General features: G+C 40.5%; 1 long non-coding RNA gene across 1 annotated transcript; it reads left to right on the forward strand.

Moving 5' to 3' along the window:
* Positions 1-711: 711 nt before the first annotated feature.
* LOC145448450 (uncharacterized) lies at positions 712-11,807 on the forward strand. The gene is made up of 4 exons (XR_013917915.1): positions 712-7,094; positions 8,139-8,216; positions 8,397-8,501; positions 10,338-11,807. It is a non-coding gene; the product is annotated as an uncharacterized LOC145448450 (long non-coding RNA).
* Positions 11,808-12,126: the final 319 nt, after the last annotated feature.

Raw genomic sequence — 12,126 nt, forward strand, 5'->3', positions numbered from 1 at the left:
CGGGCGTGTTCGGCCTGTGCTGCCAATCGGACATCATGTCTGGGGCGTGTTCGGCCTGTGCTGCCAATCGGACATCATGTCTGTGGTGTGTTCGGCATGTGCTGCCAATCGGACATCGTGTCTGGGGCATGTTCGGCCATTCAAGCATGGTGTCTGGGTTGTTTTCGGATCTGAGTTGACACTCGGACATCGTGTCTGGGGCGTGTTCGGCCTGTGTTGATACCCGGGCATCGTATCTGGGGCGTGTTTGGACATCATGTCTGTGGTGCGTCATGCCGTGAGATGTTTAGCGTTTCTCACTTGAATGAGTTCAATGGGTCGGCAGAAATGGCGACTGCGCACAGTGATTCTGACTTGATCGCCATATAATTTACAGGGATTATATTCTGGTATATTGAATAGTTAATGGTATACTCTATTATCGACTTCGATAATGGTACATTCTCTTTCGTACTTTTATTTCGAGCATGTAATAAACTTTACAATTTGACAATTACAATTTTTGTACCTCATAATGTTTTACCGATGTTATATAGCTAAGTGATGTTACCCCACTGAATACCACTCAACGATTGACGAGCTTTCCTCGTGCGTCGCGCCATGCGTGAAGTGAATGAGATCATTAGCCTTTTTCATCCATATGCGCAGTGGCGCATTGCGCAGCGAGCCCAGTTCACGTGATTCAAATTTTCGTCTGGGAAGTTTGAACCGTGATTCTTTGAAATGAATTGCTGTCTGCGGCGAGAAGCATTTTCGACATTTGCTGTGTGCCACTTAGCTCGGTGATTACTTAACCATAACCACTGGTTGTAGCAGTGTAGTCAGTCAATGATAATGATACGGTTATAGTCAGAAGTGGCGTATGTGCTGTAACAGAGCCCTGTTGTCGTTCAACCATGAAATGTATATATCTCGTAACCGAGAGACATCCTGTTCTAGAGTAATTTGCCTCTAGTATAAAACTACTGATTCTCTCGGATCAGGAGACTCATTTGCTAAACCTACTTGTAACAACGTCTGAAATATATTCGTATGTCTTGCGTATATCGGCGTCTTAAGAAGATCTCACCAGGAAACAGTACAGGACTCCAGGTTAAGTAGTCAGCCAGCTAAACCTATAATACTTTGGTTAGCTATACTTCTACTCACCAGGACATCTACTCAAGTATTGTTGCATGGCGCCCCAAGTGAAATCTTAAACGCTACTACGTTGAGTACGAGGACTTTCGACGTTGCCATCGAACTATCGAACTATCAATTTTCCGGACATTATTCAATATACGGTACGTGCTTCTATTGCATTCTGAAATAAGTATCGCGACAGCCTATAATTCCCTAGCCAATTCGTGTCTTACATGTTATATATTATTATATATTGTGCGCATGTTATTATGTCTCCTTGGCTAGTAACTACACCTACCTACAGTCGTTGATTCTAACGTTGATATCCCTAACATTGTTAAGCGTAAGAGCTTTACCAGGTAAGATTAACGGAATGAATGACGATGTGTCTAACAGCGATAACTTCTCAGATTTGATCTTTCCTGTGGTTATATTTGATTCAGCTTCACAGAGCGTGTCTAATATAAGTGATATTGAGGATCATAAATTAGTTATTTCCGCTTTGCGTGACGAAGTAGTTGATACTCACGCTAACGTTGAACGTTGGTTGGATAGTTTAATTTTAAATGTTAATTCACAAATTGCCACCAACGTCGTCAAGGACAGTTTTCTTTTTGACGAGAAATCGCAGTTGAATACAAACGCGCGCGCCGCACAACTTGATGTATCGACTAGATTACGCTTGCGTCTAGTTTACGCGCTGCTAACTATGGCCCAATTTATTTCTGCTCAAATGTTAGATAGTGCTCAGCAGAGTAATGTGGCGGGCTTGGACGCTTGTGCGCAAACCGTGCGATTCATGCCTTTCAAATTGGCTCTCAGTAGAATTCGGAAAGAATTACAGCTTTTTCATTCAATCAAAAACTCGCTTAAATTTGCAGCGAGAAGGCACATTATGTGCTGGCGTCACACGAATTACGATAAAAAGGCACGCCAATGTAATGATGTTCGCTCTTGGCACTGGATTGATTTTTGTAAAAAAATTGACAGAATCAGTGCAGGTTCAGGATTTTTAGTTGTGGTAGAATCTGTTGCAGCATCTGGCTCTGCCCGCTTCGGAATTGACCGTGTTATATTTTTTCTATCTTTGGATTTACAGGGTCCATTTTACATGAGACTGTTTCGTGAACATGATTTCCTTTTGGCCTTAAAAGCGCCATGTTTTATTTCACCGATTCAGCCATGGGCGTGGTGCAGTCGATACCACGTGGACGTTATACGTCAGAGACACGTTTTCCATACATGTCGCAATTTACAGACCGCGGGAAAATTCTTATTTTTTTCAGCCAAACGACCGCAATTTTCGTTTCAGAACATGATTGCTCCCACTCAAATTCGAGTTACATGAAACCTGTTCCTGTTTCCCGCGATATAGAACAGGACGTATTAGTGTCGCAAACAGGATATACTTCGCGAGATTCAGCTCTCGCAATGAATTCAAATTTAAACGTGCTCATTTTTTTAATATACTGAATTGTCTCAGATCCTCTTACAGGCGTGACATAGTAAATTGTTCGAGCTAAATTTTGACATTCAGGCAAACTTATTAAATTGGTTTTGCCTTTCACATTTCTCAGCGATACAGCGCTTATCGCAGACTCAGGACGTTGTAATTAGAATTGCACGCCGTCCATTTTTAACTGCTTCTACAGGCGTACATGTTCACGCGCCTCGATACAGGATGTGGTTTTGAATTTGCTTTCACCTCTCATGTTAGCGTGTTCTCGCGTTAATGCGAATTATGAATTTTTTGCTAAACTTCGTTTATTTTTGAGGTACCCTAGAGCGTGCAGTGCGTTCGCTTGGGTAGTTATAGAGAAGTTGGCTCAGTAACGCGCCATATTCGATTTCATACGACACTGGATTGGCCTTGAGCGCCCAGTGGACATATAGGGTTTCTGCGTAATTGATTGATCATGACTTAGATATCGTTATGACACCCTGACCTTAGCTTTACGATCCGACCAGAGTGATATGTCAAAATATGTCTCCATTCAAAGGACATTGCCGAAACAAATTAGCTATGGTAAATTGGGACTATGGTGCATTATCTAGATACCGTTACCTAACTGTGATGATAAAAATAGCCAAGTTGTAATCCATTATGGACAGCGTATCCATATGCTACTTGAATTGAGATGCCGTCACTGGCAGCGTTGTAAAGTAGGAGAGAAGCGACGGTTGTCGATTGAACAGCCTGCAGCAAGTTTCAATCGTACCACTCCGAGCATACGTTTTCTACTAGCAACGATACAAGATCAATCTGATTTTAGGTACCGTAGTCTTGTGTCCCAATTGAACGCATTTGAATGTAACGCTGAACATGCTATTCAAAAATCACTGCTCCCACTAAAATACGAACGCCGCATTATACTTGACACCAACCAAAGGTCGACCACGGTTTCGTCAAGCTAGCGATGTAATTCAGGCTGAACAATGTTTTAGACAGACTGTTGTAGTACAGGAAAGTTGTTCTTGCCGGACGGGAGATTATCTGCTAAACAATAGTGCGTTTCGGGCAAAACTTATCACGAACAGCTACCCTATTAGATAACGGGACAGCTCATTCGGTCCAAATTTTCTAAATATCCGTATCCCACGGAAAATGTTCAATAATATGGCATTCTCATTTCGCAGAACGCGTCTGTAACTCAAATTCCAATCCCATTACATGATTGTAAAGTATATAGTTGAATCGACGCGCCACGTTGCTTACTTAGACGTTCTTAGATTGTCCAGTAAGGTGGATCCTTAGCCTGGAAGGTTTATGATAGCATTTTATCACACTTGTCTCTCCGCTTGTTTTTAATTCAGTAATTGCGTGAGTTGTATGCTTCTCATATCGCCAATCGTTATTACACCGTCACGGCCTTAAATGCTGTTAGGTGCAGCCTTTGTTATTTCAATTGTAATTACCGAATTACCTGCCTTACGTCACGTCAACATAGGTGACCCGTCACGAAGTACTTCTAGATATGATTTTCTCTACTTTTACTTCTACTTCGTAATATTTTGTGATCTACTTAATTACTTTTCACTATTCAGTTTGTCAAGTAAAAGTAGTGTGATCCTCCAATAAGGAAGATAGCCTGAGGAATTTCAGAGCTGTTTCACGGAGTGCCGACATTAAAATTTCATCAAAGTCAAGTGAAGCCAGGATTTTTTTCGCTTCGCGCACAGTCGTTGTAAATTGACAAATACGTTTTCCACGAAATGTCGGTGAATATAAATTAGGTTCCGTATTGTGTTGTTCCACTCATACGGCACTGTCGCCATATCAAATTCCATCACATTAACTACGGCCATAAAACGCTAGAAACTACCGTTTTGCAATCGGGCAATTACCCTTTGTATCGTAATCTAGCAGCCCTGGACATGTGCTAATAAGATAAGTGAACTCCAGTGTTGTTATTTTTAAGCTGCACCTGTTTTAGCAGACCACCTTGGAAACTTTCTGGATAAATTACATGGAATATATTTTCCGCTTTAAAACGTGGTATTATGTTTCTCTTTCAATTCCGAGAATCATACTTTGGTTTTAAATACTTCAGTTCTTTTGTCTACAGAACACACATGTTGAAGTATACATGCAAGTACCGGTATAGTAATTCCCCATTTTCCGGAATAAGGATACACTATATGGTAAAATTTACGATCCAACATATTTCGATTAACGCTGGCCTAAATACTCGCGCAAAGATTGACAGTCCATGCAAACGAATTGAGACTGTTTTCAAAACTACTAGTACTTATGATGATGTTGCGTCTCTACTTCTAATTCTACTTGAGTAGCTTTCTCGACTACTTTTTACACCTCAGCACGTCAAGTAGTTACCCTCCATATGGCTTGTAGGTACAGGGCTTTGGAGACATTTATTTCATTTTATTTTATTGTTAGTTGTTTATCTTGTGTCGTATTCGTGCTAAGCCTAGTTGTTAAGTCCTTTTCAAAGTGATGCTGGCTGTCGTGTGCTGTTTCAGATTGCTCGCACAATACCGCACGATACCGCGCAATCGCTTCCGGTGCATCAAGCTCTCATAGTGGAAGGGACATCGAACGTTTTCGATCGACTTGGGGGAACAATTCTGGCATTATTTCGTGTTACGAAATCAAAGGTACCGATTCGCAACGAAACGAGAAATCGGGAAAACGGTAGACGCCGGCAGTACACTACCAACTGCGCCAAAATGATGCTGACGGTTGACCACATGGCCACAGCAGATTACCGACGTAATACCGCTCTCTACATCAATCGACCGATTTTGTCGCCACGTACGAAATATGCAGTTATGGTACTGCGAGAGCCGATCCCCTGAAGTCTGTTCAAGACAGACCAGTCGGGAATTCAAACATATATTACGCTGTTTCCACACCGAAAAGAAGAGCCAGACCCCATTTGAAACCTGCTTTGTGCTACAGCAGGCAGATATATCCCTCAGCTATGAGTAGCAGATGTGCACCGCGCGCGAGATGGACTGAGGTATACGTCGATTATACCCAGTCTTAATTATACTGATCGAAGTATAATCAGTTTTATGTAACGGCCACATTGTATCTTTGGTGGCCACGGACTTGTTTTTGAAGTTGGATAGCCTCCCAGACTTGGCAGATGTAACACACTTGATATTGAGCCTACTGGGATGTATTGTATTGTGGTATTCTAGCATTTTTTGTTAGGCTAGAATTATTTAGTATTGTTAGTGTTAGATGGTGCTGTGTATTCATTTAGGTTGACTTGTATAATTGAAAGTCAGTAATAAAAACCTTACTAGTGCAACGCCACTTAAGTAAACAAAAAGATTTTTAGGCGTGATGCCTTTACTATTGTTTCGATATTGGGTTAGTCTCGTGTTTTGCTAGACTTCAATTGCCTAGTATGTTTGGTGGCTAAAAAAAAAAAAAAAAAAATTGTGTTGTGTTTTCGTTAGGCTAACTTTGTACATTAGAAAAGCTGTAGAAAACTACGTTCTGACATTATGAATTGGTTTAATCAAAAATTAGACTCAATTCCTTGTCATTGTTTAGATATTCCGTGTCACTTTGTAGAGTCACTACAAGGGTCGTTGTATAATTACCTCGAGCCCAGTTCACGTGATTCAAATTTTCGTCTGGGAAGTTTGAACCGTGATTCTTTGAAATGAATTGCTGTCTGCGGCGAGAAGCATTTTCGACATTTGCTGTGTGCCACTTAGCTCGGTGATTACTTAACCATAACCACTGGTTGTAGCAGTGTAGTCAGTCAATGATAATGATACGGTTATAGTCAGAAGTGGCGTATGTGCACAACGAAAATGCGCTTGGTTATTGAATCCCTATATAGTATTAAAGAGCTATATTATGACGGATGTTCGGTACAGGTAGGTTTAGAGTTGATACTGTTAAAGTACGTCCTTTTATTGTAACCAAACCTGATTTCTTGATCAACATAAGGTAAGAGTTACTGTTTTGTGATTTATGACTGGAAATGGATTGGAAGGTACGGAAACATTTGACTGACCGCAAGGCGCAAGCTATCAGAATTTTTGAATTAGACCCGTAACCCAAATTGAATGATAGACATCCCTACTCAAGAGTCGTGGTTGCTGGTATTTCAATCATGATATTAATGCTTGGCTTCCAAATTGTATTATTGAAGTACCGATATTCAATTCTACCCAGCCCTATATATATATATGGTTTGAGTACTATATTGCAATACTAACTTGGATAGCTCGGCATCGGATGCGGGGAAAAGACGACGGATACGAAGATCTACCAAATATGATTCCGATTCAAGGTCTGATTCAGGTGGTCACGAGAAGATTTAAAGAAAACGCGCATGTTCCACTGATACCAGTGATACTGATCTTGCTGAAGCTCAGGCGAAACAGTTCGAAAAGAAATCTCAGCATCTTGAAGAAAAATGAAGGAAGAAATCTGCCAGTAATGTCGTGATTTTACGGACAGTGCATCACCAATTTACGAAATGCAGGTTAGAGCTTAATTCCTCCATGTGGTATCAAAACAGCAAGAAATCTGCAGTTATGACCGTTTGATTTGTAAAAAATTATTTAACTCTTATATATAGTCTAGAAAGCTGAGCTGGGTACCGTATGTAAGTTATGAATTATTTGAAATTTTTTATGCTCAGCTCATGCAATGATGACTGTAGAAACTTCCAATTTGATAACTCAACATTAATGTTAGAGCAGGCGACCAGAACGAACAATTTAATTACACGGGTCTCAATCGAAAGCTACTTTCGCACTGACTCCGAAAAATGAAATTAAAATCTGGTCCGGGCACTGGAACGACCCGGAAATCGCCCTCGAAGGGTCAAAGTCGGTATTGTTTCTATCAATGGTAACGTCGGTAGGCAATGACCGTTCAATGTCTCGTACTGATTGTGACATCATTGGGCGCCTTGGCAAAGTCGCTTGCCGTGTTCCCCGTGATTCTCAGACTCAGAGTATAACGCGTCGTATCAATCGCTGTAGCGCGAATAAGTCGTAATGTGAATAGTTTGTGTATTTTATGCGTCGTCGCGCATTCAAAAATTTGGATAAATATAAATTATAGCACAAAAGCCTGAACATATACCATATCGTAGAATTTACTATCAACGCGTATTTCTTGGTACGCAACAGGCCGATCTACAAAACAGTTTGTTCCATTGGGCACAGCGGTTCATGAATTTCATTGTAATATATATTCAGCACGACTTCGCCAAGGCGCTCAATGATGTCACAATCAGTTCTAGACATTTGATTTGTCATTGTCTACTGCCGCTACCTTTGTTAGAAACAATGCCGATTTCGGATTTCAAAGGCAATTTTCGGGGGGTTTTAGTGCCCGGACCAGATTTTAATTTATATTTTCTGAATCAGTGCGAAAGTAGCTTTATATTGAGACCTGTTTTATTAAATTTTGCGCTCTGTTCGCCAGCTATAAGATTACCATTATTTGACTGCGTTTAATCAACCCATGCCCGTTGTTGCGTGTTTGAGGTGCCACTGACTGTTATTTATCTGTTCAGATACGTTGTCTCAGCAAGCAGCCCTTCCTACAGAGAGTCGTCTAGGTTCATTCTGCTGGGAATTTCCTACTGGAAATGGTGAGTATCTGATATTTTTAATTGATTAGCGCTGAGTTTCCCAATATAGTGGCAACTGATAAAGTTGGGCAGAACTGGGACGAAAGCTCTGTGTGCACTGAGTTTATACAAGATATTATATATCGTAGGTTGAACTAGTTGTCGTCTTTATAAATTGTTTACTATAATCTTCCTGTTTAGGTGCTTGTTGCAATATTCCTACGACTGTTCCGGAAAATGACTACTAGATTGAAGTCAGATCTGTGTTGCGCCATGCACCATCCAAAAACAAATCAGCAATACGAGGTAGATGCAATATTGATTGTCTAAATATATTGCGCAGAGGGGATAATGGTTATATTGCGTAACCATACTCATCATAGGCGCCGACTTTTATTTCTACATAGGGTGACCAGATGAAACAAGGGAGGGGTTTGAAATTTCTTCAAATTTACCAAGTTAGCATCATTTATTACGGTTAAGTACATGCATCTTCTGATGTTTTAGTATTAGCGCTAATCAATTACGTTCGTTCGCGTCTGTTCGTGGCCAATTGCGCAGATTCAGGTTTATTCAATTTGACGCTGTCAGTCTTAAGCCAGTATAACATAACAATCAAATAAGTAGAGATAGCAGGTAAATCATATGATGCCTGTAGCAGACGCTATAGTTTAGGCCAGCGATGTTATCACATGCGCCAGTCCTGCTGTAGACTCGGTAGTTCAGGCTCGTGACGATATGAGGCATAGCCTGGCGCACGTGATATTTCATGCCAGCGATTATAGCGTGCATGCGGACGCGCTAAGTGGTTTGAAATTCGATCCGCGATATGGTTGAGCTCGAGTCCGTCCAGCAATGAAGTTTATTGTATTGGAAAATAGAAGGTTCCCGTTCGAACTAATCGAATAAATTCAGAATTTACGCCACAGAAAACCTCGTGTTGCATCACTATTTGACAACGTAATTCAACGCCGTGCACTGCACAATGCGCAGTATTAGCAGCGAATCAAACACCGACAAGTGACATCGAGGAAATGCGAGTGTATAAACCAGACAAGAATAAGTAGCCTACAGATGATAGCAAACGAGAAAGCACGCATCCAAGGCCTACGATACGAATATTGTAGGCCTCGCCTGGCGCATCTAATCAGTAATTCGCCAACTTGAATACAGCACAATGGGTCGGAACCTAGTCTGACAACACGACAAATGCATGTCGAAATCCCGGGTTACAATTTATTGGGGCGTTTCAAGCATTAGTTTGTCATCGCCTACGAAGCTGCGTATTCAATTATTTGCGTGTGTATCGGCTATCGGTTAATGGTAAATAGTTGGCATTTACGCGATATCACGGACTTGCTCATTGACAGCGCTGATGTCGTATCGAAATGACTAGAAAATAGAGATATACGAAAATTTGAAATCGCAGACGGCTTTCGTTTCAGCATATTGACTGGGGTGCCACCCCGTAACTCGGCGCCTATGACCATGACCATACTCATATATTTACCCTTGTTTTATCTATGTGTCAGTTTTTTTTTCATTTTCGTGGTCGTTAATATTAGTGTGAAAAGTAGTTCATTTGCAAAGTATATCACCATCATTTGAACGTGTCTATTAGCTATTTCAATGAAGTCTACTAATTTCCAGCTAATCCGAGTGACCGTGTCATATCTTTTATTCGTCAACTGGCGATGTCTTCATCCAAACTCCACCATAGGCCCCTGTAAAGATGGAAATGAGTGGAAAAAGCATCCCTACATCTTAGGCATTTTTGATCATGTCGGAGTGGTGAAATTTTCCTCCGTAAATACTATTATTTGAAAAATGATGGAAATTTCGAATTGGATGACCTCAGCATCTACGGGTTGAAATGAGTCAAATTTTTTGTGCAAGGTATTTTAGGTAACCTAATGATTTGCCAGCTAAGCCAATCAAATTTGAAAAAAGTTTTTTTTGAACACCTCTAGTGTCCACTGTTCTATAATGATCATAAATTTTAATATTCATGATTTGTGCGTTTATGCATAGTATGCTGTACTTGTCAGTGTTTGAATGAATTTTGCAAGCGTTCGGAATTGGCAGCATTTCGAAGGATCGTTTCATGTTCGCTTGTAATGATTTTCTTGCTAATTCTTTTAGGGCAAGAATGCAGAACAAGTCCATATCCTGTCTCAGTCTTACGCAGACGAGGAAGAGGATGCAGTATAAAGTCATTTCCCTCGTACCAATTTTTGACCTCGTTGCAAGTTGAACCTGTATGAAGATTGAAGATATATCCAGCTAGAGAGATTGTTGATTGCAAGTGTGCATTGCTTGCTGTGGAATTTTTTACAAGTTACAGTTGAATCTGCTGATTATTATTTTCATCCGCTCTAGACACGGTATATACGATCAAAAAGGGGTGAAAGTGAGTCATCCTTGCTGCTCAAGTAAAGGTGGATCTGAAATTGTGACTACTTGAGTACTTTCCAAAAGTAGAACGAGTCGCACACTTGCAGGTTACTGCAGTTGGCCGCTTTCAAAATTGCAGGATGTACGCGAAAAATATATAATGGCACTCCAATTATAGTGCGATTTCTAAATTGCATTCACTATTTACTACATTATAGGGGCTATCTAACTGGTTATGTCTGAAAAACCTAAGTAGAAGTAGTAAAAAAACATGCAGTACAAGTAGGCGAAACCTAAGTAGAAGTGCTTTGTTGGTTATACTGCACCTTGCTCAATGTGTGACAGATCTGCACATAGAGGATGTCGTAACGAGCAATTGACCAGAATACAACATCCTATTTTTTTGTATCTCTTTTCGTATTACCTCTTGACCTTCAAAACTTGCTATCTTAATTCCTAAATATCAAGGTCAGGTATTTCCCTAGTGTGCGTGTCTTTTTACTGTCATTGAAGAACTTCAACCTGCCACTTTGATTTTTTTTTTCAATGATATTCTCATATAGTGAACGTAATTTTGCAACTTGATTTGACAGTTGTTGCTTCGACTCGATGCTGTGCTTTTTATACTGCACTGCAATTTTGAATGTATCGCTATGTCTTGTTGCATAATGATTTTCAAAACTTGCCAACCTCTGTTTTTCTGATACATTTGTGTATGTGCATGTGTAATGCAGTGCGTGTCTTGTTTTATTCTCATAGGCAGAATTCTAGGTAATTGCTTCGACCTATCATATTTTTTCAACACTTGTCCATGTGTCGTATTCTGTAATCCTTCCAGTGTGCATGCTTTTTTACCTTGATTGATTGACAATTGTTGCTTTGACTCAATGCTGTGCTTTACTTTGCTGCAGTTTTATTATTGCCTATAATGATTTTCAAAACTTGCCAACCTCTGGTATTTCTGGTTAGTTGTGTATGTGTGGTATTCTGTAATCCTCACAGTGTACATACTTCGTAGTCATCATATTTTTAGCCTGATTGATTAATTGATCGACTGCTTGTGATATTTTTGAGTCCACCTGTTGCTTTATTGCATGTCTTGAACTTGAGTGAGTGATTGATTTTGACGTGATTTACAGCCCTTGTTAATTTTACTCGTTGCTGCTTAGTTTTTATTGTTGACAATTTGATAATATAAGCTTTTTGCCTCAAAATCAATCTTGTGTAAGTGTATTTGTGCGTCGCCTAACCTGTGGTAAGGAAATATGCAGGTCCAGGAGCTAGCTAGTGTTCAGAGGGTTGACCAGTGGATAGTCTGTGGATATCAGTCCCAACCGGACTTTGTCCCTACAGTGGCCAGTAAATGACTCAGAAATGACTTGATGGATGGTCAGTGGTCACCCACCGGATAACACCAGGAGTCGACACGCTCGGTGCAACCGGATAGCGGTAGGATGACTCTGTGCCAAATGACAACTTATCCGACGGATATCCGCTTGCCATCATGTGTTTGCTGGGAAGCCTAAATATAATCCAA

This window comes from Botryllus schlosseri, chromosome 10 (genome assembly GCF_051294905.1).
Source record: "Botryllus schlosseri isolate E-star chromosome 10, Bs_hap1, whole genome shotgun sequence".
In the NCBI taxonomy this organism is placed as follows: Eukaryota; Metazoa; Chordata; class Ascidiacea; order Stolidobranchia; family Styelidae; genus Botryllus; species Botryllus schlosseri.